At 46.9% G+C, this 25,871-nt stretch overlaps 1 pseudogene; it reads left to right on the top strand.

Annotated features, from left to right (window-relative positions):
• LOC110437195 lies at positions 16,581–25,798 on the top strand (annotated as a pseudogene).

Raw genomic sequence — 25,871 nt, 5'->3', positions numbered from 1 at the left:
ATACGTGGAGATGTGTTCCACGATGCTACCTTTGTATCCATATAAATAGCAAATACAAAGACCGAAAAGGCTGCGATGTTTGGCAGCGACAAAACCCTAGTCTCGAGTTTCCATCTACAATCTGTTCGCGGTCACCACGTCGTAGAGCACGCCGCCGGCGACCAGCACGGCGCAAGGCAATGCTTGCGCTATCAAGTGGTATCAGAGCTTCGTGTGGAAGATCCTGGTGGCGAGGAAGTGTTGTAGAGGAGCAGCGGTGGTTCAATCTACCGGAGGCGAGGAATTGTCGAGGAAGCCAGAATTGCCATAGATGAGTACGTCTGAGGATAAGGAGGTGATGGAGAAGGCGTTCAATCAGGCGTCCGACAACTTGATGTGGCCGATGTTGACGAGGACCAACTATCAAGAGTGGTCATCACACGTCCAATGCAATCTAGAGGCCATGTTCCTCTGGGATGCAATCTCAGACGACAAGGTTGAGCGACGTCGGGATCGCCTGGCCCTTGGGGCTATGCTACGTGGCGTGCCGACAGAGATGCATCCCCTTCTGCTGAACAAGAAGACGGTGAAGGAGGCTTGGGCGGCCATCAAGTCGATGCGCCTAGGGACAGATCGTGTTAAGACGGTCAATGCCCAGATGTTGCTTGCAGAATTTGAGTCGATCACCTTCAAGAGTGGAGAAACGATCGAGGATTTTGCAATTCGCATCACCAAGATCGCCACCGATCTGACTGGTTTGGGGGAGAAGAGCGTGGACGACAAACGTGTCGTGAGAAAGTTCCTCAGAGTTGTGCCACCTCGGTATAACCAAATTGCAGTAGCCATAGAGATGTTCTGTAATTTGGACGAGCTCACGGTTGAAGAGCTGATCGGTCGTCTGAAAGCTACCGAAGATCGGTTCGAGCCGTGGATGGAGAAGGTGACCGAGAAGACAGGCAATCTGTTGCTCATGGAAGATGAGTGGGCGGCGAGGAACAGAAGTCGTATGATGCAGGAGACATCGTCCTCTTCTGGACAGAAGGGCGGCGGTGGCCGCGGCTTTGTCCGCAAGGACAAGAACGGAGCTCGTGGCAAGCAAACACGGGACTTCGGAGAAAAGAACCAGAATCTGACATCGATGGGTACTCCACGACGGAAGGGGAGGTGCCGTAAGTGTAATATTTACGGGCACTTTGAAAAGGAGTGCAAGACGAAGATGAAGGAAGAGAAGCAAGAAGCAGTACACCATGCAGCCGGTGACATAGAGACCGGTGCACTAATGGTGGCCCAAGTCTGCTCGGTGGCCAGGACACCGTGTCTTAGAACGTCGAACGTGCTCCTGAATCAAGATCGGGTGTTCCCTGCCGAGTACAAGGAGGGCACATGGATCCTAGACACGGGCGCCACCAATCACATGACGGGCAACCGGGACGCACTGGCGAGTCTTGACGAGTCCGTGCGGGGAGCAGTGCGTTTCAGTGACGGCTCCATGGTGGAGATCCAAGGGATCGGGGCTGTGACGCTTGCCGGGAGGCAAGATGAGCATAGAGTGCTCACGGAGGTATACTTTATTCCCTCTCTCAAATGTAACATTGTCAGTCTTGGACAACTGGAGGAAGCAGGTTACCGAATCGAGATCGACAATGGCGTCTTGGAGGTCCTGGAACATCGGCAGACTACACAGAAGCAGTGCAATGTTCTGATCAGGGCTGAGAGAAGAAATCGTCTGTATGTTATGACAGCGAAGGTAGCATCGCCCATTTGCCTACTGACCAAGATGGATGAAACCGCGTGGCTGTGGCACGCGAGATATGGTCATCTGAATTTCAGGGCACTACAAGAACTTGGCTCGAAAGCTATGGTCGATGGGCTACCAGTGATCCGTGGGGTGGAGCAAGTTTGTGACGGGTGCGCCCTGGGCAAACAACACCGGAGACCCTTCCCAAAAGCCACGGTGTATCGAGCAACAGCTAGGTTGGAGCTGGTGCATGGCGATCTGTGTGGGCATATCACACCGCCCACACCTGGAGGTAAACTGTACTTCCTACTGATAGTTGACGACTACAGTCGATATATGTGGATCGAGTTGCTTGCAGCAATATCAGAGGCCTTTGCCTATTTCAAGAAGATTGCAGCGGCTGAATTGGAATCTGGTCAGAAGCTGAAGGCGTTCAGAACAGACAGAGGAGGAGAATTCAATTCAACTGTGTTCGTGACTTTCTGCAATGATCATGGCGTGAAGCAACCCCCTGGATTCATTGTTGGCAATAGTGATAAAGTTCTGAAACTAAGAAAAGCACTTTATGGGCTGAGACAGGCACCTAGAGCCTGGAATGCCAAGCTTGACAGAGAATTACTTGCTCTCGGTTTTATAAAAAGTAAGATGGAACATGCAGTGTATAGAAGAAGCACCAAAGACTCTTTCCTGCTTGTGGGGGTGTACGTCGATGATCTGATAATCTCTGGACCTAAGCTGAAGGATATCTGTCAGTTCAAGCTGGAGATGCAGAAAAAATTCGATATGAGTGACCTTGGGCTCTTGAGCTATTACTTGGGCATAGAAGTAAAGCAAGATGCAGATGGGATCACTTTGAGTCAGAGTGCGTATGCTAAGAAGATACTGGAATCAGCAGGCATGTGGAACTGCAATCCAAGTGCAACTCCAATGGAGGCTCGGCTCAAACTCTACAAGAGGGTGGAAGATGAAGTTGTCAGGCCAACTGAGTACAGGAGCATAATTGGAAGTCTGAGGTATATTGTTAATACCATACCTGATTTGGCATATTCAGTTGGAGTTGTGAGTAGATTCATGGAGGCTCCTAGTCAAGCACATTGGGGAGCTGTGAAACAAATACTCAGGTACCTGAAAGCAACTGCTGATTATGGATGCAGATATGAGAATGGTGCTGCACTGAAACTATTCTTGCTTGGATATAGTGACAGTGATTTTGCTGGAGATGTTGTGGACAGAAAGAGTACTACAGGGATAGTATACTTTCTGGGAAACAATTTAATCACATGGAGCTCACTGAAACAGAAGATTGTGACATTATCATCCTGTGAGGCAGAGTATGTGGCTGGAGCGGCAGCAGCCTGCCAGGGCGTCTGGCTGTGCCGTTTAATTTGTGATATGCTGGGAACAAAGGAGATGCCTGTGAAGCTGCTCATGGACAATAAGTCCGCAATCGCACTGAGTAAGAATCCGGTACATCACGACAGAAGTAAACACATCGACACCAAGTTTCACTTCATACGTGAATGCATTGAGGAAGGAAAGATTGAGGTAGATTATATCAGCACAGAAGAGCAACTGGCTGATATGTTCACGGGCGAGCAAGGTTCGTTGAACTGAGGAGGGCTCTCGGCGTCGTCAAGCTGCAACTAGTTTAGGGGGTGTTTTGTTAGCTAAATAGTTGCATCATATCTTTGTTCAGTTTCGGTCTAGGTTAGTGGATTGTGCACGGGTGGAGGCATGCTCACGCCGTGACACGATCTAGTTGCATGAGTCGTTCAGCGCCACGGAGCGTGTCGCAGCATGTTGTGTACGTCGCGGAGAAACGGCGTAGCACACGATACGTAACGTGGCGCGGGGATACGTGGAGATGTGTTCCACAATCCTACCTTTGTATCCATATAAATAGCAAAGACAAAGACCGAAAAGGCTGCGATGTTTGGCAGCGACAAAACCCTAGTCTCGAGTTTCCATCTACAATCTGTTCGCGGTCACCACGTCGTAGAGCACGCCGCCGGCGACCAGCACGGCGCAAGGCAACGCTTGCGCTATCATTTTTTCCCAAGTTGGTGCTGCAGGGTCTGGTGATGGCAGTAGGTATGACGTCGGTGGTGTGCCCTGCTGCCCCTATGTTGGGCTGATTAGGATTTTCAGTGTGCGGTGTTGCTGGTAGGAACCAGGCTTCGATGCCCATTGTCAGTGGTGGTACCCTGTTCACTCTCTTCTGCAATCATGGTGAGGGTGGATTTGCTGACCATGATATGGAGGAGTGTGTAGGATCCTGGTGTTGTAGTTGTAATCCACGTGCTGGGTAACATGGTCGACGTGGCAGTATTATAGGTGGTATTGACGTTGTTGCTACTGGTGTCAATTTGGGTGCTGAGGTAATTCCAACTGAAGGCACCTACACTCTCTGTAGGTGAGGAAGCAGGAGGGTTAACGTTGTTGTAGGTGTTATCTCATCCTCCAATTTGGTAAGGAACAATTTGTTCGTCATTTTTTCTTGATTTTTGGGTTTGCTGACGATTTTGGGCTTTCAATTTTCTCGGAAAGTGTGTTGTGCCTTCTCCATGGCTGCGAGTTCCTTGGTAGCAACCTCCTATTCTTGTTTTGCTTTGGTCATGGTGGCTATGTTGTCATCCTCCTTCGAATCTCCATGCTCCATGTTGTGAGTGTTAGAGTTTGTGGTGTTCATCAGGATCTCTCTCAATCTTGGTATAGAAACCCAAACATAGGGAAGAGCACTTCAACAATTAATATTTGTATGAGACTCAACATAGTTTCATAGCACTAACACCTTGCACATGCGCCCCTATGAAGTCCTTCACACATCCCAGTGAAAGTCCCCAGTTTAGTTTTGGTAATTGAGTGACAACCTTAGGTGGCCTAATATGTTTCATGTGAGATAAACAAGTACTTAGTCTACACGCACTATATTGAGAAGAACATAACATCACAAAAGCATTCGACTCGGTGAGATGGGAATATCTATTGAACATGCTACATATATAGGCTTCCCCTGTCAATGGCAAGACTGAATTGTTGTGCTCCTTTACACCTCTTTCACGAGGGTGCTGCTAAACAGTGTCCAAACACGCCATTCAAGCATGGCAGAGGGCTGCGGCAAGGAGATCCCCTCTCACCTTTGTTATTCATCATAGCTATGGATCCCCTGCAAAAATTACTCAAACTAGCAACTGAAAAAGGCCATATGTCCAAGCTAAGGGGAAGAACGGCTCAACTCAGAGTGTCGATGTACAAGAGTGATACAGTAATTTTTGTCAAGACAACAAGAGAGGATATGTTAGCATTGGCTAACCTCCTCACTTTTTTAGTGAGGCTTGAGGGCTAAAGGCAAATTTCTAGAAATCAACAATCATCCCTATTTGCCATGAAGGATTGAATCTAAACAACATTTTGGCCGGCTCTCCTACGGAGGTCTCATGCTTCCCCATCAAATATCTTGAATTGTCACTAATGGTTAAATGCCTAAAGCGAGTGGACTTCCAACCATTGGTGGATAAAGCGATTAGCAAGCTCACCCTCTGGAATGGGCGTGAAATCAATCGGCAAGCCGCTTGACCTTAGTTAAAGCGGTCCTCACTTCACAGGCGGTGTGTACTTCCTCACATCATTGTGTGCCCCAAAGGAAACACTCAAAGACATTGATGGACAAAGGAAGAAATTCCTTTGGGCGAGAGCTGAGGTGATAACTAGAGGGAAGTGCATGGTGAACTAGCCTCGATTAGCAAGACCCAAATACTGTGGAGGCTTAGGCATCCTCCACCTTGGAAGTTTGCTAGGGCCCTCAGGTTGCAATGGTTGTGGCGAGGTTGGTCAACAAATATTGAAAGACCATGGGATGGAGAAGAAACACCCTACAACAAGGTAGACAAGCCCCTCTTTGCAGCGTCTACAATGCTCACAATTGGAGATGGGGAAAGGGCGTCATTCCGGAAAAGTGCATGGCTAACAGCCAACAACCTTGTGATTTAGCACCACACATCTTCTCCATCTACAAGAGAAAAAAAAGCGCTACGTCAAGCTCTACTAGACAACAATTAGATACGCGTCATCAATCTTTGGCATCCAAGCTTCTCTGCCAACATTTTGTCGAGTACATATGTCCGTGGCACGAGACTGCACGCATCTTGCTCAGAATGGGTACACCAGATGCCCTTACATGGAAATTCAAGGAAAATGGACAATATTCTGCTTTGTCAACTTACCACGCCCAGTTCATAGGCGCAACCTGCAACAACATCAAAACCATTATATGGAACCGTGGGCACCCCCTAAATGTAAATTCTTTAGTAGGCTTCCCATTTAGACCTGAATCTAGACCGCTGACAGTCAAAGGATTTGTCCACTCTGTCATCACCAGTTCCCTGACCCTCGAGCGCCCTCCCAACGGGCGACTCGGGGGGCGACGGCGCCGCCACCCAGCTCCCCCCTCCTCTCCGGCCCTCCCCGACCGCCGTCGCCGTGGTCCCGTGGCGGCGGCGGCTGCCCCAAAGTGGCCCCGTGCGCGTCTCCTTCACTCCCCGCTCTCCTCCCCCCTCCACCTCTCCCCCGACGTGCCCGGCGGTGACCGGCGGCGGCAGGCAGCGGCCGGCCAGATCCGGTGGGCGGCGGCCCGGATCTGCCACCCTGCGGCGCTCAGGCTTCGTCCCGCCGGCCGGGGGTCGAGGAGCGCCTCCCTGGGCGGTGGTCGGCCGGATCCGCTCCCCTGGAGTCGATCCATGGAACGGAGGTGGAGAGGACGGCGTGCGCGACTCTGGCCATCGTGACGAACCGCCGTTCTCCCTGGGCATCTCTGCGCCGGCGACCATGCCAGCGCACGCCCGTTGCGCGAACTGCGTCGCCTGCATCAGCTCCCGCATGGCGCCGTTCGCGCGCCCCGCGGCCACGGACCCCGCCGCCCACTCCAGCGCCGGCAAGAGGCCGTCGTTTAGCTGCAGGCACGACTTGAGGCCCGCGGTGGCGTTGGCCGCCGTCGCGGCCACGGCCACGGTGTCCCTGGTCGCGGTGCCGTTGCGCACCAGGAGCCTAGCGGCGAGCGTCGCCACCGCCGCGTAGTCGCGCGCGTCGCGGCACGGCGACGCCAGGTCATAGCAGAGCGCGGAGGTGCAGAGCTCCGGCGTGACGTAGGAACCACCCACGGTTCGGGACGGGCCGGATCTGAGCTCGCTCGACTCCGGCGTCCCGCCCCGGTGGCCATGTGAGGGCTAGGGCGCTGCAGAGGCCGCAACGTGTGCTGCCCCGCACCGTGGTGGTGTGGGTAGCCATGTTGGCGGTGCGTCATCGATGCCATGGTGGTGTGGGTGGCGTTGCCTCGCCCGTTCACATCCTGCGTTGCTGGCTCGGGGAGGGCGGGCTCTCTGTACTCGGAAGGGGGCGCTTGGCGAAAGCCTGGCCTTCGGCCGACGATGACGACGCTTCTTGCACCGTTCCCCTTCTTGGAGGCATCTGTCGCTGCGCCCCCTTTCCGACCGGCGTCGAACTTCTAGGTGAAAGCCTTGCCCGTATGGGCCGGCAATGGCGGCGCTCCCTGCGTCGCTTCCCTTCTTGAAGGCGTTGTCGCTGAAGTTCTTTCTACGTGTGGCCTGCTGCCCGCGCAGTCCCTCGGGCGTCGTGCCGAGCCTTTTCTTGCTTCATGCTGCTCTCCTCTTAGGTTTGCTGGCTAGTGTTTGTTGTAGCTGCAGTTGTGCTCTTTTCGGTGGATGCTTTGCCACTGAGGTGTTTCCGGCGGATGCTTTGCCGCTGAGGTGCGTTGCTTTGCCACCAAGGATGCATCTCCGGCAGGTGGGTCGTTGAGGTTGCTGAGGTGGGGACGGATGCTTGGCCGTCGGATGGTTGCTTTGCCACTGACGACGCGTCTCCGGCTGGGTTGGTTGTCGAGGTTGCTGAGGTGGAGACGGATGCTTGGCCGTCGGTTGGTTTGCTTTGCCACTGAGGACGCGTCTCCGGCTGGGTTGGTCATTGAGGTTGCAGAGGTGGGGACGGATGCATGGCCGTCAGTTGCCCCTTATCTATTGCGGCTCCGAACACTGCTGGCTACCTAGGTGTTGAGTTGTTCTTCTTGTTTTTGGCTTAGCTGTTGGGGTTGTTAGGTGGAGGATCCCCCCCTCAAGTTTCTTGCTTTTGTTTGTGTTCTGGGTTTCAATGGTAATCCATGGATTACTTGCGAACTCTTTGTATCGGTTACCTGCCATTTCTTTCAGCTCTTCTTCTTAATGAAAAACATGTGAAGTCGTGATCTCGAAAAAAATCATGGAGGTCCTCAACAACATGATTGTAGTTGTGGACCGGCAAAACATGCATCGGTCGCTCCCATCAGCAATGATCAAACATCACTCATCACTGTATGTGGATGATCTCATGCTATTTCTCACGCCATTGCAAGCCAAACATAACTACATCCGTGCCATCTTAAACCTTTTCCTTGACACATCAGGGCTTATCACAAATCTAGAAAAGTGTTCTTGCCAATTTGATGCTCACTGAAGCACATGCACGCCATCATAGAGGTGTTCCCTAGGCAATAGGCATCGTTCCCTTGCTAGTATCTAAGTGTACCACTAAGCCTGCATAGGTTGCGTTGGGTTGATGAACAGTATTGACTTAGTGGCAGCAAGGATTCCCACCTAGAAGGCAAATCTAGTAACAGATGTAGGCCGGTTGCTCCTGAGCAAGGTGACATTTTTTGCATTTCCTATTCACATCTCTACCACCACCTGCTTGTCTGCCTAGATTCTGAAACAATTGGACACAAGAGATGTTGTGCCTTCCTATGGTCTGAAACATAGAACATATATGGGGGAAATGCAGAGACACTTGGCACACGGTGTGTGTGCCCACGTGCTATGGTGCGTTAGACGTCTCGGACCTGAGTTTCATGTGATTTGCTCTTAGGCTACCGTGGGAGTGGCTAAGATGCGTCAAGCTGGAGCTCGGCTAGAGTGGTCTGCTGGCCAAGATTGAACAAGTGGGCCGATGTATGTTCAAATCCTCTATCGCTATCACTCCTGGGGACAAGCTCGCCACTCGCTTCTGAATGGACTCCTGGCTACCGGATAGTCCAATCAAAAATTTCACTCTACACCTATTTGCCGCTGTATCTTGGCGAAGTCACGACAAATCCGTGTGTGATGCCATCTCTAACTACAGTTGGTGCGTGACATCTAGGGCGCCTTCACAGTTGAAGTCCTATGCGACTACATCCAAGTTTGGGAGAAGGTCGATGGCATAATCCTACACAAGGACATATCTGACAAGTTTGTCTGGTGTTGGACCACGAACAGCACATACACCACCTCGTCGTCCTAGCTACCTAGCTTTCTTCTACGACATGATGACTATGAGAGGCACCAAGGAGCTATGGCAAGCATGGGCACTTCCCAAGTGCAAATTATTCTTTTGGCTACTACTACATGACCAACTTTGGATGGTGTTTGGCAGGAGCTAAGGGTTTGTCCTTGCTCACTGCTAGGGGCCTTTAGTCTCTTAGCCCACTCGGTCGTTCTGCTCTCAGTTTCTGTGAGGTAGCCTTAGAAATCAGGGAAGTTGTGGTGGTGTGTGTGTGTGTGTGTGAGTGTTTGCGTCTATGTAGGACTCCTTTTTCTTCTACTAATACAATGATATGCAGCTCTCCTGCGTATTCGAGAAAAAAAACTTTGGATGGTGGTGAGGAGAAAGCGCCACAACTTGAAAGATGTCGATGACTGCATGCTTTGTAGTCAGGAGGCGGAATCAGGGGATCACCTAACAACAAGCTGTGTATTCAAAAGAGAAATGTGGTTCAGAGTGCTTGTGCCTTTAGGCCTTGCACAAATGGCACCTGAACCAGGGATTTCGATCATTGACTGGTGGCTGCCCAGTTGAGCACGGTTGGGAGATTAGCGAAGAAAAGGATTTGACACCCTAGTAATCCTATGCGCATAGTGCCTATGGAAGGAGTGCAATTTGAATGTTTTTTATGGCTTATCTCAGTCACCGAGTGTGGTTGTGTCCAAGATCCTGGAGAAGGGCAATCATTGGACTTAGGCGGGGTATAGCCCCCTCGCCACGCTGTGGTCGTCGGTGGAGACCTAATGACGAGTGGTGTTTTTTGTTGTTGCAAAATCATTGATTTGTAATAGCTCTTAATTGTGCTGGTTTGCCTTTTTTTAGCTCTTACCGGGCTATCGCTAGGAGGCCATATCATGCCGCTCGCATTCTAGGCTAACCAGCACTAATCCCGAAAAAGACTATTGCTTGGGCGATGCACATATCTTCTAGGCAGAAGGCCCGTCAGACAGGTATGAACGTGACCTACATAACACTACCCAGAAATACGAATGAAATTGCTACTTGTTAGCCCTTTGAGCATTTGGTCCACTTCAGATGCACTGAAATGGATGAACGAAGAGAATGCATCATCTAGTTCTGTTCTCAGTTCACTCTAGATGACTGAATAGTTAAAATTTTTCCGTGATAGCATCACTTTGTTCAGTACTAGTTCATTCAAACAGGATCAGTTTGTTGTATGTTGATTTATTAGTGAGAGGGGGAATCACCTTCTTGGCCCATGGAGAGGCAGAGATCGTAGTTCGTGGAGGGGTTGAACGCGATGCATGCATCAAACCTAGATGCCCTCTCTGCCCTCGCCAAAAAGCTTGGAGCAGGACAGGCAGCTTCCTTGTGGCAGAGAAGCGGGAGGTCAGATGTGGCGGCAGCGGGCTGCTGCCTGCTATTGATGTGCCGCATTAGCACATAGCGTTGCGGCACAATGGGCATGTGGTACCGATGCCCATAATGACTACTACATGTACCACATTGACAGTGTAATATTGTTAGCAGAACGGATATGCTACATCTGCCTGCTTCGGATGTACACTGCATCAACACGCATCATCATCATCAAGTAGGCACCTTTTGACAATGCTAAACATCCTACATAGTTTGTATTTACTAAGAATTGTCCTACATAGCACAGTTGAGTAGATCAAATGGCGTGAAGGTATAAAATGATTGTTGCTTGAATACTATTCCTATAATGACCCAAGCATTGCACATTTGGTAATCACAATTAGCAACAAATTTGATATCGGTATGCAAACATAAGAACGAGCTCATTTTATATTCAATGGTTGTATCACTAGATGTCATGTTCTTTTAACAATACCTTTGGTTCATTTTTATATGTGGTGATGAGACATTAATTTTGTATGGCTGTTCGATGGTTGGTAGTACACCATAGCAAATCTCCGATTTATTCTTTGTGAATGATCTGTGGATGAATGAAATTGTGACAATTGTCTATGTAATCACAAATTAAAGAAAAAATGATTTGTGATGCCACTTCAATTAAAATGCTATACCTAGTAATGCGCAAAAGTTTCTAGTGCTATTAAGAGCCAAAGAGAATCTACTTGCTAGAGAGGAAACAAAAATGCTAATATATATATACTTCGCACGGTTCATCAAGAATAAAAAGACTCATATCTCACAATGCAGCATCCTCGGTTGGGTTCAAAATCTTGATCCAACACATGTGTCACACCAAAAGCAAGAATCAAAAGGGGGCATAAATTTTATGTAGATGCTCAAAGAGTCTTGTACAACAACAACAGCTCATACAATAGCATCCATGGTTCACAAAATATTCTAAATCATTCAGGTACGAGTGTCCATGCCACTCATGTGCCAAGATTTTCTTACCATTATGTAAAATAGCTAGGCAGTAGGAGCCCTCTATCTACCTCACTTGAACCTATCTAAGCCAAGACTCACCTCATCACTGGAGGGCATCAAGATTTTCCTTGATGCCAGCTCAAGCATTCCCTTGATGCCAGCTCAAGGATGTCGTTGGTGCAACCAACTGGGTCATCACTGCCACCGATGTTACTTGGCCCTGCTTCATTGAAGTATCCATTTGCACCATTGTTTCTGGAGGGTTCACCAATGTAGTAGGATGGACAAGTTCTAAGCTCTCTGTTCAGCGCCGTGAGAGGTTCCACAAATGGGAACCAATTGAAGCTGGCCTGTTTGGGCTCTTCGAGAGGGTACATAGGATAGCCCATAGTGTCTCCTGTAGATCACAACGCTGATGTTTATGTTTGACAGCACCAAATTGTTGAGATTGATTGTCGTATGCTAGTGGTGTATTGGTGCAGCAAGGTTGGTGGCATTGAGGTGCATTTCCATCTTGGGCGCCGATGTGTGGGCAACCCTTAGATTGATAACTGGTGGGTGTGGTGCTGCGGATTGGAATCTTGGTTCCACGCTGCGGACGTACTCCAGGATGAAAAGTTTCCCAGGTGGCACTTGTTCACTTTTCTTCTTCTTCAATCGATGGCGTCCACGGCGGCCGTCTAGTGCGCGCTGCCCCACGGCTGACACTGCGCCCTGGTGGTGTGGTGAGTCCGCGCCTCCGGCGACGCACTCCCTGGCGAGTGGTGGCTGGCCGGCCGCGGAGCACCGTGCGGCTGAGGGAGGCGCCCCTCGTTCTCTCCCTGGAACCCTGTGGTGAGCCTTCCCTCCTGCTGCGCTGTTGCCTAAATCCCCGGCCTCCTCCCTTGCTGCTGCAGGGCCGTCGCCGGCTTCTCCCGTCGATCTGTTACGGCCGCTTCGCCGACGCCAAGCGAAGGATGGCTGCGCCATCTCTACCACGTTGTGCCCGTCTTCACCTTCACATTCAGGCAACGTGGAAGCCCAGCGGCCGTCACCACTAACCTACTCATGCTGGAGGAAGCTTCTGTAGTTCTTGCCTTTCAGGTGTTCGATGTTCTGCGGCAGCAACATCCATGCCTCCCAGACGGCATGTAAAGGAAGATGACGGGCTCCCAGCCCTCCCACGTCCTGCGCCTCCCTGCCGAAGAGTTCACCCTCACCTCCGGACTCTGCCACCATCCCCTTTGATCGGCTGTCTTCGTTTCAACATGGGGGCCTTCCTCAGACCTTGCTACTCGGCTGGATTTCTCCCATGTTCGTTCATTTGAAGAAGAGGTGGATCATCGTTTTGGTACCCTGGTACATCACCCCTCTCCCTCGCCTCATGGTTCTTTCTTCCTCCTGGTCACTTTTCGCCGTTACTTGTTTCACTTGACCGAGGACTCGGTCTCTCTGGCCCTCCAATCATGCTTGGGTGGTCGTGTTGCTGGTTTCCATGTTCAATTCTTGAGTAGAAACCACTTTCGTTTTTCTATTTCCTGCAAGCAAGTTGGGTTTCATGTGTATCGTCTACGTCGTGTGATCACGTCGCAATTTCATGTTTATTTCCACCTTTGGAACAATGGCATGCCCAACTGGGAATGAGAAAAGCGTCTCTGGGAAGAGGAACAGGAAAAGGAATGGTCTATTGTTCTCTCTAAGAACACAAAGAGATCAATCAAAAAAGCAAACAACAAGCATGTCTCCTTTGCGAAGCATTTGGTTCAGAAGGCTCCGTGCAAGCCAGCGTAGCCCCCTAGTTTGATACAATTAGGTTCTTTTCTCGCTACTCTCCCTTTGGAGCCTAAAATCGAAGTGATTTCTCTTTTGTTTGTTGGGGACAATTTTGATTTCCATCTTGATAGTGCTCGTGTTCTTCGTGGTAATTTGCATGAAGATGCTACGTGCAAGGTGGATTTCCGGGAAACTGACAGACTGATTACAAATTCAAATTCTTCTATAGACCCCTTGGGCTGCAGCAGTTGCTTGCATACTGGGCATGTCCGCTCACAGTGCTTAGACAAAATTAGATGTTGGGCCTGCTTAAACTATGGTCATATCCAAAGGCAATGCCTCACCAGGACCCGTACCAAATTAGTATGGATGCCGAAGGAAACTCCAACAAATCTCACGGTTTGCCAAAACATCCAGAGGATGGACTCTTTGCTTTCCCAAGCTATGGAACAGTTGCATCCCCAATCTATCTCACATCATCCTCTGCCGCTGCACCCTCCAGCAGGAAAACCCAATAACTCCACCGTCGACAAGGACAATAGATGCATCTTTGCTCCTGGGGCTGGCAGTTGCATACAATGACAGCTACAGATACCTGTCTCAACCATGCTCAAGCCGATCATCATTCAAATGTCCGCTCTGTTTGCTGAGCAGAATAAGCCTTACACTCCCAGTGGAATGGAAATCGTGCCATGGAAGCCAACTGCAGCAGCTCTTGCATTACAAGTGTTTGCAGCTTGTACTAAGTGCCATAGATTGCAGAGCCAGGAGCAGCAGAACTCCCATCAGAATGCAACCACTACCTCTGATCAGGGTTTTGAATTTGAAGTTCAGGCATCTCAGCCAAGCCCATCTATGAAAGTTTACAAAAGACGCCCAAGGACCAGAAAGACTATGGTTCTCCCAACCATGACATCTGTTCACAACCCTGATGCTCCGGTGGTGGACAAGTCAGTCAGGCGTAGCACGCGTCTGAAGGCTGCTAAGGCAGGCTTCTCCTACAGGCCAGACAAGAACCCCACGAAGAAGCACAAGGTTACTGCCCTACAGATCAATATTGATGGAGAGGCACGTCCAGTCGCCATTGACACGCTTCAATCCTAGGGAGTCAAATGCGGTGTCGATCCAAGCGAGCTCACTGAAGAGGCGCTGATGCAGGCGCCGACTGAAGACCAATCCCCACCCATTGTTTCCAATGAATAATCGGTCATGGCAAATTTTGTGTTGGAACATAAGAGGGCTCAATGATAGTAACAAGTGGGATGCAGTCAGAAACAAAGTGGAGGAAAGCGCTTGTGCTGTCTTCTATCTGCAAGAAACAAAAAAGCAAGATTTTGACAGTGGTTTCATTCGTAATTTTGCCCCATAGCATTTTGATAAGTTTGATTTTGCACCATCAGTAGGTGCATCTGGGAGCATACTGTTAGTTTGGAATAGCTCAGTTCTTGATGGAACGGTACTAGATAAACAACGCTTTGGTATCACAATGCGTTTTGTATCGAAACACAGCGGCCAGTCCTGGAAACTGACATCAGTTTATGGTCCTTGTACTCAACCAACAAGATCTGAATTCCTCTCATGGTTCAAAGGACACTGTGTCAACTCAGAGGACAACTGGCTTTTCATGGGAGACTTCAATTTTTACCGCTCACTTGAAAACCGAAACAGACCAGGAGGAAACCTTCATGATACTTTCCTCTTCAACAATGCTATCGGGCATCTTGGTCTAGTTGAGCTACCAATAAAGGGAAGAGCATACACATGGAGCAACATGCAACAGAATCCACTCCTAGAGCAACTTGACTGGTTCTTTACCTCTGTGAACTGGACGAATGAGTTCCCAATGACAGAAGTAATCCCTCTAGCCAAGCTGACGTCAGACCACATTCCTTGCAAAATCATGATTAATACCAGCATTCCTAGATCCAACCTATTCAGGTTTGAAAATTTTTGGACTGAACACAGTGAGTTCATGAATGTTGTTGCAAATTCATGGAACCAGACTGATCATCATCCCAATTCGGCCAACAACCTTGCTGCCAAGTTCAAAAGGCTTAGATATGCCCTCAAGTCCTGGAGCAAAAGCCTCTCGAACCTCAATATCCTAATTAGTAACTGCAATGTTGTCATCCTTTTTTTCGAACGTAATTTGAGGAATATAGTGAAGGCTCAAGCTGCCAAACTCTTGCACTACAAACGTATGTATTGGAAGAATCGATACACAGTAAATAGAATCAAATTGGGTGATGAGTGCACAAAGTTTTTTCACGCCATGGCTACAATATCCTGGATAAGAAACTCCATTCAACAGTTAGTAAATGATGAAGGGGCTGTGATTAGTGATCATGCAGGAAAGGCAGATTTGATATGGAACTCTTTTAGTGGAAGAATGGGGATCACAGCCAACCCCACCATGGTTTTCAACCTAACACAGCTCATCATGCCTAATGAGGACCTCAGTTTGCTTGTCACCCCTTTCTCACAGTCAGAGATTGATAGCATTATAAAGAGAATGCCCCCTGATAAGGCTCCAGGGCCGGACGGCTTCAATGGTCATTTCATCAAAACATGCTGGCAACTAATCAAGCCTGAGTTCTATCGGCTGTGTACAGATTTCTTTAGCGGCCAGGCAAACTTGGAGAGCGTCATTGATTCACTCATAACTCTTGTTCCCAAAACTCTAAACCTAGAGACAGTAAGTGACTACTGACCCATCTCGCTTTTAAACAGTAGTCTCAAGATCCTCACTAAATTGCTAGCAAACCGGCTGCAATGCCAAATCCTAAAATTGGTCCATAGGAACCAATACGGATTTATCAGAAGCCGCACAATCCAAGATTGCTTGGCTTGGTGTTTTGGGTATATACATCAGCGCAAACAATCTAGACATGAGGTGATAATTTTAAAGCTCGATTTTGAGAAAGCTTTCGATATGATTGACCACACGGCAATCCTCCAAATGCTGCAGCATATGGGCTTCCCACAGAGATGGATTGACTGGATTAACAATATTCTATCCACGGGTACCTCGGCAGTGATCCTTAACGGAGTAGCAGGCAGGAAATTCAAATGCAGAAGGGGTGTTCGCCAAGGGGACCCTCTCTCCCCATTGATATTTGTCCTGGCTGCGGAACTGCTCCAAATCATAGCGAACAAAGCAGCAACATAGGACCTCCTGATCCCGCCGATTCCCCAAGCAAGTGTTGACTACCCCATCGTACAATACGCCGACGACACCCTGCTCATCATGCAGGCGGATGCCAAGCAACTGTTCTTCTTGAAAGCATTACTTAGAAGATTCTCAGACTCTACAGGGCTCAAAGTCAACTACTCTAAGTCCCAAATACTACCGATCAATGTCTCCTATGATAGAATGCAGATTTTGGCCAGCACTTTCGGTTGCCAAATTGACACGTTTCCATTTACATATCTTGGTCTACCTATGGGCATGACAAAACCATGTGTTGAAGACTACACACCGCTGATGGACAGGATTGAAAGGCGTTTATCTGCTTGTTCATCACTGCTATCTTACTCTGGAAGGCTGCAGATGGTTAATTCAGTGCTCACATCAATGGCCACCTATGCAATGTGCACGCTCAAACTACCAATTGGCGTGATTGACAACATTGATAGAGCATGCAAACAATGTCTGTGGAGAGGCAATGACCCAAGGAAAAAAGGAGGGAACCTGGCTGCTTGGCCAATGGTTAGAAAACCAAAGAGGAAAGGGGGTCTGGGAGTCATCAATTTGCAGGTGCAAAATGATGCTCTCCTTCTCAAACATCTCCACAAGTTCTATAGCAAAGTTGATGTTCCCTGGGTCAATCTCATTTGGAGCAAGTATTATTCCAACAAGGTGTCGCACGCCACCAGGGAGGTTGGCTCGTTCTGGTGGAAGGATGTACAATGGTTGAGCATAATTTTCAGGAATATTGCCCGATGCAACATAGGTGATGGCACGACCGTAACCCTTTGGCATGATCTCTGGTTAGGTGACGCTTTAGCATTGCGTTTCCCTAGACTATTCTCTTTTGCCAGAAATCCTAACATCAGTGTCAGTGAAGCTATGTCGGCTGAAGATTTAGATACTTTATTTGTGTTGCCCCTCTCACAAGAGGCGTTTGAAGAACTTGAACTACTCGGTGAATTCTTGCAGTCACAGACCTTAGATGAAGAGAGTAGAGATACCTAGATATATCAGTGGGGCAACGCAACATATTCTTCGAGCAGAGTATACAAACTAGCCTTCCAAAACCTTCCAGAGCATCCAGTCTTCTCTTGGCTATGGAAATCAAAATGCACTCCACGAGTTAAAGATTTTGCCTGGCTGGTTTTAGTTGACAGATTGAACACTAAAACAATGCTCCATAGAAGGAATCTGTATGCAGAAAATAATGCATACTGCATCTTATGCAACAGCAGGATTGATGAGGACCTGGATCACCTATTCTTTGACTGTCCTTTCACTAAGAGTTGTTGGGATAAGATTGGTATGTAGTGGAACACGGGCCTCGGTTTGTCCCCCAGGCTGGCACATGCGAGACAACAGCAAAACATCCCTTTCTTTATGGAAGTAGTGGTCATTGCCTCCTAGGAGATATGGAAGCTAAGAAATGATAAAGTGTTCAATAATGGCCCAGTCCACATTGACATTTGGTTCAGAAATTTCAAAAACCAGTGCCTCCTTCAATCCCTTCGGTTCAAGGATGATCTTAGATCAGCCTTTTGTTTTTGGCTAGATGCATTTAGTTAAATTCTTGTTGTATGTTTGTGCTCTTTTTTTACAAAATTTATAAAATGAAGTGTTGTGGGGATTTCCCCCACAGTTTTTGCCTTAAGAAAATGATTCTTGATGGCATTCTCTGGCCAGCCTAGTGAATGGTCCTAATATGGTTAGAGGGGGGGTGAATAGCCTATTTAAAAATTCTACAAACTCACTAGAGCAAGAGGTTAGTAAATAACAAAGCGAAGCTTTTGCTCTAGCTCTAAAGGAGTGTTTGCAAGCCACCTATCCAACAATTCTAGTTACTATGATCACTGCACACAAGCACTAGGTCTCTACAAGTTACACTAGTGAGCTAAACTACACAAGGCAAGACTAGTAACTAAACTAGTTACACTACTTTGCGATAAGTAAATGGAGAGGAAGAGATATTTATACCGCCGTGTAGGGGATGAACCAATCACCAATATATAAAAAATCAAGCACCAGGAGAATGCCAATCAATCACAATAGAGACAATGATTTTTCTCCTGAGGTTCACGTGCTTGCCAGCACGCTACGTCCCCGTTGTGTCGACCAACACTTGGTGATTCGGCGGCTAAGAGGTGTAGCACGAACCTCATCCTCACTAGGACACCGCAAGAACCTACCCACAAGTGAGGTAACTTAATGACACAAGCAATCCACTAGAGTTACCTTTTGGCTCTCCGCCGGAGAAGGTACAAGACCCCTCACAATCACCGAGAGATGGCCACGAACAATCACCAACTCATGCCAAAGCTCCTCTGCTGCTCCAAGCTGTCTAGGTGGCGGTAATCACCAAGAGTAACAAGAAAACCGTAGCCAAATCGATCCCCAAGTGCCACTAGAGGCAACCACTCAAGCAAATGCACTTGGAATCACTCCCAATCTCATAAAGATGTTTAATCTATGAAGGAGATGAGTGGGAGGAGTTTGCTTAGGCTCACAAGGATGTCAAGTATGCTAGAATGCCAAGAGTGAGCCCCAAGCCGGCCAACAACTATTTATAGGCCCCTCAAACAAATAGAGCTATTGGCTCTTTCACTAGGCAAAACATGGTGTCACCGGACGTTGAGCAGGAGGCACCGGACGCTCAACCCTTGCGTCCGGTGCTCTAGAAACAACCACGTGTTGCCCTATCCACTTTCGCGCGTCGATCTCTAACAGTCACCTGCAGAGCACCGGACGCATTTAAGTTGCCACCGGACTTATACGCAGAGAGGACTGCAAACTCGCAGGGTTATCGGACGCTGAGCACCGGACCGTCCGGTGCTCACCGGTCTCAAACCCAGAGAGTATTGCAAAAGTGCAGAACACCGGACTTACAACACCGGACGCTCCAATAGGGTCTAACCTACATCCGGTGCCTAGTCTCTGGTGCCTAACCCTAGCTGAGCCAGGCACTGCCTGCACACCGGACGCACAGACACAGCGTCAGGTGCCTCTAGGCCAGCGTCCGGTGAGTGTTTCTCCCGTGACTTCTCCAATTTTCCTACCGGTGCAATAAAAAATATGCACTTCATTTTCTCAAAAAGCACTGAATCCCGCCGAGCAAGCTCGGCGGGAGGGAGAGAGGAACCCATCCTCTCTCTACCCTTCAAACTCCACCTCCTTCTCAAAGCGTGCTAACACCACCAAGTGTGTACCAACAAGTGCACGTGTGTTAGCATTTTCACAATCATTTTCTTCGAAGGAGTTAAGTTAGCTCACTAGGTTCTAAATGCATGCACATGAACAATGACACCTAGTGGCACTTGATAACCGCTTAGCCAAAGAATTCCCCTCTTTATAGTTCGGCTATCTATCCTAAATGTGATCACACCCTCTATGGTGTCTTGATCACCAAAACCAAAATGCTAAGCAATACCTTTGTCTTGATCTCCATAGGGTTTTGTTTTTCTCTTTCTTCTTTTCCAAGTTGAGCACTTGATCATCTTGTGGTCATCACCATCATCACCATGATCATCTCTTGCTCCATCACTTGGCATGTACCAACCTAATTAAGTCTACACAAACTTCGTATAGAGGTTAGTACTAGGGTTTCATCAATTATCCAAAACCAACCTAGGGCTTTCACCTAGGAGGAGTCTTACTAGTGTTGACCATTGTTTTCCATAGCATTTGTGAGCTCGAATAAGCATAATGTCTTCCATCTCCATCCATACTTTATTTTTTTGTGACAAGTTAGTAATATGCAAGAATGCTTAAGTGAAGATCAATTCTAAACTTGAAGAACATACATACTAAATATTCATCCTTCCTATTGCTCAGCTGTGAGAAATAGTAAAAACATTCAAATTGACAAAGATTGGGGATGACAGGTTTCCTAGGCTTCACATTTTAGGAACTTTTAGGGATTTTCCACAATTGTCATGCATTGAAGAGATCTACAGGAGCCCGAACAACAAAATGGAGAAAGAAGGGCAATATGTTGGTGGCAACGTGTGGGAAGGCACTGGCAGTGGGAGAGGTAGAGAATCAATTGTGGCTGCTGTTGGTGGCTGTCTTGCTGAGAGTGTAAAATTGGGTTGTTTAGAGGGAATGACAGTGGTGATGTCCCCTACTACATAGAGAGCCACAAGTAGAAATATTAGGGTATTTGGTGAATATGTATTCACCTATGAACTAGTTTCCTAATTGAATGATATTTGAATATGTGTCTATTATAAAGTTCTTGATACATATTAGTAAGTTTTTTGTGCTTAGTTTTTGGATCATCATTTGCAGGGGTTATATATGGACATGTGCTTACAAAGTTCTGTATCCAAAATTATAAATGTATTGTACAACATAAATATTTGTATCAAAAGTTTTAAATGCATTGTAGAAACGTTTATGTGGGCTTAGATAATTTAAACATATCATATGCATAGTGTTCTGAAAAAGGAAAAGAAGGCACTTGAGGATAAACAACTCATTGGAATTAATGCGAGAGAACGAGGAATCTATGGAGAGAGAGAGAGAGAGAAGGTAATCAGTTTGTTTGAATAACAGTGAAAGATGATAGGATTACAAAATAATAAATGCATTATCTAAGCAATAATTATTTGGATCTAAATCTATAATATACAAATAAGCCTGAACAAAAATATGGTAAATACAATTTTATTGGTTTTATAATATCAAATTTTGTTCCTATCAACAAAGTATTATTTTCATTGAAATCTTAATTTTGACAATCATACAATTGTAGTGTGTTAGGTGTAATATGAACTTTCTGTCACGATTCAAAGCTTACGTAGGACGAGCCGACGCTTGAACAATTCAACTCGACATTTAATATGTTTCCTATGGCTAAAAAGTATGGTTTCATGATTTAGTAGCTTTCACGAGGAATTCTCCACGTCTGTTACCAAAAACAAAGGCATGCTACACCACAACCATTCCTTTTTTATATAATTATATCCCTTAGAATGGTAAGGTAAAGCATTCATCATCGTCCATCTATAAAGACATGATCATAGGAATTACTTAATAATCCTATGAATCAAGTAGTCCTACAATATTAAAGATATGGGCCCTGTTTGTTTCTACAGATAACAGCAGTGTGAGCAGACACATGATCGGGGATGCATCATGCACCACACAAATATCCCTTTTCACAGGCAAGTGCGATGTGGGGACACGTGGTGGACACGGCGTATTTTTTGGATTTTTCCTGTTTTTCTGTCTTAAAGGCAGCAAGAAACTGAATCAAACATGCCTTACATATGAGCAAATAGTAAGCAACAGGAAACAAAAGGATTTGACCCTAATGTCAGGGTGCAGATGATTGATCCATCTTTCATGGCACTGCTTGCCAATCCAGCCTGGCAAAGATTCTGCTATCACTAACCACCTCCCTTCACCAAGCTGCACTACCTTATCCTTCAAAGTGCTATGGAATGGAGAAGCAAACAGTTAGATTAAAAATGCAATTAAGAAGCTAAAGTTAGGAGGGGAAGAAAAAAGTTTGATTTTGCATTGTTACCTATCCTCTTGCATTGTCCATGATCCTTTGATGGACATTGGCTTATTGTTGCTTCTGATTTGTGGTTGTGCAGCTGCTGCAATGTCAAATGGAATACCGTTGTTGACATTGCTGCAGCTCCATGGCCACAAATCAGAAGCAACAACAAATCATCATCCTTCAAAGGATCATGGACAGTGGAAGTGGATTGTAAACAATATAAAATCAAACTTGTTTCCTTCCCCTTCTTAACTTTAGCCTCCAAATTGCATTATTGATCTAATCATTTGCCTTCTCCAATTCATAGAATTTTGAGGGATATATACGGTAGTGCATCTTGGTGAAGGGAGGTGGTCCCTGATAGCACAATCTTTACCTGGCCAGATTGGCAAGCAGTGTCGTGAAAGATGGATCAATCATCTGCACCCCAAGATCAAGGTCCAGTCCCTTTGTTTCTTGTTTCTTAGTTTGCTCATACGTAGGCATGTTCGGTTTAGTATCTCACTTTAAGCCGGGAAGGCAGAAAACCAATCAAAACACGTTGTGTCCACCTCATGTCTTAGTGCCGCACTTGCCTACAAAAGGTAATATTTGAATTACATGACGCATGACGCAGCCCCATCTCACGTTTGCTCACATGTGACATATTGCTGTTATCTATAGAAACAAACAGGCCATAGTCTATGTAATTTTAGTGGCTTACTTAATCCATATGATTAAGGAAATTCCTATGAGCTTTATACATGAATGATGTTGATTGTTTTAGCTTACCATTGTAAAGGAGAGATTTTATAAAACAAAGGAATAGTTCTGGTGAAGCATGCCTTTGTTTCTTCAATTGACATGGCGAATAACTCATCAGAACTACTAAATCATGCAACCATACTTTTTAGCCATAGGAAACATGTTAATATGTTAAGCTGAATTGTTCAAGTGTTGGCTATTGTTGAGCACAGGCTGTGAATTGTGATAGAAAGGTTCATTTTGCACCTACCATATATAAAAGGGAAAATTGGTCCTAACATCGAAAGGTTGTGACCTCCGTAAAATACCAGCAAAAGTTTTAATTGGCCCTCCTAAAATACCACTGAAAGTTGGCATTGTGAACTAAAACTACCATTCCATCAGCTAAGCCATCGAATCAGTCACGGGAACTCACAGCTGGCACAGCACGCGATAAAGGAACTCCGAGAGCACCACGGCATAAGGCAGCGCCGCTGCATGCCACCACATCGATGGAGTCCTTGTGGTACGCAAGCAGGATCCGGTGCGGCTCTGTGAACACGCGGCGTGCCAGGTCGCAGGCCACCACCGTGCCCAAGTGGCTCAGGAAGTAGGCCACGGCATCACCGCCGCCGCGGCACGCCACAGTCGACGAGTACTGCCACGAATGTGCTCCGCTGCATGGTGGTGGCCACGACATCGCCGAACTCGCTCAGGAAGTAGACCGTGTAGTCGCCATCGGCCTCCGTGATGCACTCCTACCAGGACGAGGCGTCCTACTCCTCCGGCTTTCAGGACAGCGCTGCCTCCTCGCCCCACACATTCGTCGATGAGTCGTACACCACTATGGACAGGTCCGGAAGCTCACCCAGGACGAGCACCGTACATATAGTACGGCAAGCCGTACATGGCGAGAGCCTGCAGCACATGCGTTGGTGGCGGCGGGAGCATGTGGGATGCGTCCAATCTCCGTGGGCCGCTCCCCACGCAGGCAGATGCCACGCCGCCTCCACCATCCTCCGCGAGCCGCTCCATGTGGAGTCCGCACTACCTCCGATGTCTGTCGTGGGTTGTTCCCCGCACACAGGCTGCGCTAGCTCCACTGGCCAGACGTGGCGGGCCCCTCCCCACGCGCATGTCGCACCCTCTGTCAGCTACCACGGGCTGCTCCACACATTCCATGGCACTTCGACCGCATGTTGCGCTAGCCGTGAGTGCCTGTCACTGCTTTGATGGCTTAGCTGACAGAATGGTAGTTTCAGTTCACGGTACCAACTTTCAGTGGTATTTTACAGGGCAGAAATCTTTCGATGGTATTTTACGGAGGTCACAACCTTTTGATGCTACACAACCAATTTTTCCAAACAAAAATAAGACTTTGTTGACAGAAACAAAATGAACTCAAGCAAAATTTGATATTATAGAATCCATAAAATTGTATTTACCATATTTTTGTTAGGGCCTGTTTGTATATATATATGATTTAGACCCAAATCTTTATTGCTTAGATCATGCATTTATTTTCTAAAACTTATTGACTGAATCTTGCCCATGTTTTGCTGCACTGTTATTCAAACAAATTGATTTCCTTCTCTCTCTCTCTCTCTCCTAGATTCCTTATATTCTCATGTCAATTCCAATGAGCTTGTTAATCCTCAAGCACCTCATTTTTCCTTTTTTAAAACACTATGCTTATGATATTTTTGAATTATCTAACCTCACATAAAGGTTTCTACAATAGGTTTAAAATTTTAGATACACAAGTTTCCTGTTTCTACAATAGATTTGTAATTTTGGATACAAATCTTTGTACTCATGTGTCAATATATAATCATGCACATGCAAATCCAAAGTTGGTCACCAAAAACTTGGTAACATTATATCAAGAACATTATAGACACATATTAAAAAAATCTTTCTACTAGGGAACTTCGTGTTTATTAATTAAGCGTTCACTACATGGACCCAAATCTTTCCTCTTGTGGCTCTCCATGACGTAGGAGACATAGCCACCATCACTACATCTAAACAACGCAATTTTACACTCTCCATGAACAACATCAGCCACTATCGATTCTCCTGCCTCCCTTATTGGTAGTGCCCTTGCTGCCTTGCCATCCACATACCCCTTCTTTCTCCATTTTGTCATTCGGAATCCTCTAGATCTCTTCCATGGATGACAATCATGGAAAATCCCAAAAAAATGCCCAAAATGCTAAGCCTAGCTAGGAAACCCATCATCTCTAATATTTTTGTCAAGTTGAATGCTTTTTTTTCTATTTCACATGGTTGAGCAATTGAAAGCATGAATATTTAGTAGTATGCTCTTCAAGTTTAGATATGATATGCTAAGTATTCTTGCATAATACTAACTTATCACAAAAAATGGCATATGGACGAAGGAGGATGATATGGTGCTTATTTAAGCTCACAAATCCTATAGAAGGCACTTGTCAATAATAGCAAGGTTTCTCCCAGGCTGGCCATAAAATGGCATGAAGAATCATTGGAACTCAACTAGCATAGCCTATATTCATATCGTCGATTGAAGAAGAAGAAAAGTCAACAAGTGCCACCCGAGCAACTTTCCATCCTAGAGGAGTACATCCTTATAGCCTGGAACAGACTCCAAATCTGCAGCACAACAACCACCACAATCCCCACCAGTTATCAATCCAAGGGTCAGCCATATATCGGCGTCCAAGACAGAAATGCACCTGAATTCCCCAAACCTAACTGCACAATTGCCCCACCAGCCAAGGGCAATCAATCTTGGCAATTCGCTGCTGCCAGACCTAAACATCAGCAATGATCCATAGGAGAACTATATGGGCTATCCTATGTATCCTACCATGTCCCAACACCGCAATTACAACTGGTTTCCCAAAATCCCCAACAAGCCACCTTCAATTGGTTCCCATTTGTTGAACCTCTCATAACATTGAATAAAGAGCATACATCTGGTCCGTCGCACTACGTTGGTGAATCCCCAGCAACGTTGGTGCAACTGGCTACTACAATGAAGCAGGGCCAAGCAACATCAGTGGCAGTGGTGCCGTAGCTAGTCACACCAACGACATCCTTGACCGAGCGTTAAGAGAATTCTTATTGCCCTCCAGTGACAAGGTGAGTCTTGGCTTAGCTAGGTTCAAGTGAGGCAGACCGAGGGCTTCGATTGCTTAGCTACTTTACATAATGGTAAGAATATCTTGGTTCATGAGTGGCATGATACTTGAATGATTTAGAATTAGTTTTGTGAGCCATGGATTTTATTTAAAAGAATAATCATTGTTGTACAAGACTCTTTCAGCATC

The sequence above is a fragment of the Sorghum bicolor genome, chromosome 7, assembly GCF_000003195.3.
Source record: "Sorghum bicolor cultivar BTx623 chromosome 7, Sorghum_bicolor_NCBIv3, whole genome shotgun sequence".
Lineage (NCBI taxonomy): Eukaryota > Viridiplantae > Streptophyta > Magnoliopsida > Poales > Poaceae > Sorghum > Sorghum bicolor.
Note: the sequence above shows the minus strand (reverse complement) of the source record. Positions and strands in the feature narration are given on the sequence as shown.